A 3,588-nucleotide genomic window follows, 5' to 3' on the forward strand; every position below is an offset into this window, starting at 1 on the left:
CTAAGCAAAGTCAAACCTTACTGTCCTAATTAAATCATTAATAATCAAGGCATGATCATATTTTATTTTGGTAAAATAAGTGTAATCTAGAGGCCTTTGCCTTTCATATAAGCCACTTCCGATACCAAATGATCAACTGGAAGTCAAGTTATTATTAGTTCCTCCAAAAACTTGAACTGGCGACAAGACTTTTGTCAGGTAGCGTACAACTTTGTGTCCTTGTAAACCAAATAAACCTGCACACACACAGATCCACAAAGACCCTGATGCTGTCATGTCTCCTAACCTCCTCTTGCCCCCCAGCGCAGTGTTGTTTTCCTGAGTGCTGCTGGGTAACTGGAGACGCCGCTTTCTCTCTCTCCTGCGCGACGCTCTCGCTCTGTGTGTTTCTGCGGCCTTTTACAGGTGCTCTGATTAGATTTGATGGGCCATTTTGAATGTGCTGAGCGCAGCCCAGCTCCTCCTGTTTCTGTCTGATAAGAAGCAGAGGCTGCTTTCTGAAGGCAGCATTTCCGCGACATTAACCCCGCCGTGCTAATGGGCTCCGTCAACGTTACAACAGGTGTTTATGCAGAGGCCGTGCTTTCACTGTTGCTCCAGCATTTGATCTTGATTAATAAACCAAGAGTTAGCGGCGTTCAGACGGAAGTTTAGTAATGGAGGAAAGAAAAATGCTGGGTTCAACACATTTCAAATCGATTAAGTTGACTCAATTGTTTTTACAAATTTAAGTGGATTGAACATAAAACAATTAAGTTGTCCCCAAAAAAATAACTCAAGAATTGTGTTGATTCAGCTCATTTTGAATAAATAAAACCATTCAACCCAGGCTCATTCTGAAAGCGTAGTCCCGTGGACGTTTCTGGAGACCGCGAAATACATCCTGTGAGGTACGTATTTTTGCAGTTTTTGGTTTTCACGAATCCGCGAGAGGCCACTGTGTGCACTTTTTCGCTTCTCAAATGTCTCCCGCGAGTTCTGTTCGCGCCCGCGCTGTTCTCGCGTAAACCCACCAGAGGCCGCTGTCGAACGACCGTCTGTCTGTCCGACTGGCTGAATGATTGACTGGGCGACCCACCGACCCACCCTCCTCCTTCCCTGAACCCAACCAATTTTACAGATTGACCCGCTCGGCTGCCCGCTTACTTCCCTAAACCCAACCAACAATTTACAGAAGCCGTCCAGAAAAAGAAAAGCCCTCGTCTGATTTTTTAACCACGTTTTCGGATTTTACCACATTTTCACCCTGTTATGAACTTCTTCACTTTATTTCTTGGATTCTGTTTCAGTCTTACCTGATTTCTGGAACCGCTCTTCCCCGAACTCGAACCCGGTTGTCGTCGTCGTGATCAGCTCCTCTCTGCGTCTCAAGTCCACCAACGTACAGTACGAGCTAACCGGACAAACTGGTTGCGGTGGGAAAGCCCACACGAAGGTAAGCGGTCAGCTGGTAAGCGCTAAAAGGAACGGCGTCATACCGCCCCGCAGCGTTCGCTTAAATGAAATACAGCCATACTGTACGTACCTCCGGCTACATAATTCGCAGTCTCCAGAAACGTCCACGGGACTACGTTTTCTGAATGAGCTTATGGTTGCTATATACATTTAAGGAAATCACGAATTATGTAGCCAGAGGTATGTATGGCTGCATTTTGTCTTTAATATTAACGGTACGGTGTGGTATGATGCTGTTCCTTTTTGCGCTATCGACTGACCGCTTACCTCTATGTGGACAGCTTCCCCACTGTTACCAGTTTGTCCAGTGGCTCGCAGTGTACGCAGGCGTACTTGAGATGCAGAGAGGGGTTGACCACAACAACGGTGTTCAAGTCTGGTGAAAAACGGTTCCAGAAAGCAGATAAAACAAAAACTAAAGTCAAGAAATAAAATAAAAAGTAAAAAAGAGGGTGAGAATGTGATAAAATCTGAAAACAAGGTAAAAATCATGTAGCCGCGAGTGCTCTTCCTTTTCTAGTTTGCTTTTCAAATCACTGTTGGTTGGGTTTAGTGAAGTGGGGGTGTAGTTGCCGGTCGGTCGGCCGGGTTCGTCAATCAGTCAGTCGACACAAGAACAGCAGGCGCGAATGGCACTTGCCAGAGAAATTTGGGATCTGAAAAAGTGTACACAGAGGCCTCTGGTGGATTCACGAAAACAAAAACTGCAAAAAAAACGTAGCTCCTGGGACGTATTTGGCACTCTCCAGAAATGAATATAGGGCTACATATTCAGAATGATCCTGTGTTGAAATCATTTGTGTGTGTGTGTGCAGTTAGAGATAGTTCAAGCAAATATGTCAATTCTGCCGCTGTTTGTTCACCCAAATCTACACGGTTTTGTCTGTTTGTAAAAAAAGCCTGAATATTATTATATATTTCATGTAATAAATAATTATTTCTCAGTTTATTTGTATGCTGCAAATGAAATGCTCTTCTTATACTCAAAAAATGACATTTGCTGTTTGTTCACACTACTGAAAACAACACAATTCTCGAGGATTTTTGGGACAACTTAATTGTTTTATGTTCAATCCACTTAAATTTGCAAAAAGTAGTAGGTTAGCTTAATTCCCTCATGTTGTCCCAACACAAACTGATTAAGTTAACCGTTTTTACAAATTTAAGTGGATTGAACATAAAACAATTAAGTTGTCCCCCAATAAAATCTTAATAATTGTTGTGTTGATTCAGGTCATTTTAAATAAGTAAATGTATTTTTTGAGTGTGTGTGTGTGTGTGTGTGTGTGTGTGTGTGTGTGTGTGTGGGTGTGTGTGTGTGCGTGCGTGTGTGTGTGTGTGTGTGTGTGTGTGTGCAGTTTGAGGATAGTTCAACCAAATATGTCAATTTTGCCGCCATTTGTTCACCCAGATCTACACACTTTCCTCTCTTTTGTTAAAAAAAATAACAGAAAATTATAATATAATTATATATAACAGATTATTATTTCTCATTTTATTAGTATGCTGCAAAATAAATGCTCTTCTTTCACAAAAAAATAATGTTTGCTGTTTGTTCACTGATTCTTGAGGGGTTTTTTTTCAACTTAATTGTTTTATGTTCAATCCACTTAAATTTGCAAAAAGTAATAGGTTAACTTAATTCCGTCATGTTGTCCCAACACAAATGTGTGTGTGTGTGTGTGTGTGTGTGTGTGTGTGTGTGTGTGTGTGTGTATTTATTTTCCCCCCAATTTCTGTTTAACAGAGAGAAATTTTTTTAAAACATTTCTAAACATAATAGTTTTAATACCTCATTTCTAATATGAGTCTATTTCTCAAGACACTTCTATACAGCTTAAAGTGACATTTAAAGGCTTAACTAGGTTAATTAGGTTAACTAGGCAGGTTAGGGTAATTAGGCAAGTTATTGTATAACGATGCTTTGTTCTGTAGACCATCGAAAAAAATAAATTGACCTTAAAATGGTGTTTAAAAAATTAAAAACTGCTTTTATTCTAGCCGAAATAAAACAAATAAGACTTTCTCCAGAAGAAAAAATATTATCTGACATACTGTGAAAATTTCCTTGCTCTGTTAAACATCATTTGGGAAATATTTAAAAAAGAAAAGAAAATTCAAAGGGGGCTAATA

Source organism: Danio aesculapii, chromosome 11, assembly GCF_903798145.1.
Source record: "Danio aesculapii chromosome 11, fDanAes4.1, whole genome shotgun sequence".
Classification (NCBI taxonomy): Eukaryota; Metazoa; Chordata; class Actinopteri; order Cypriniformes; family Danionidae; genus Danio; species Danio aesculapii.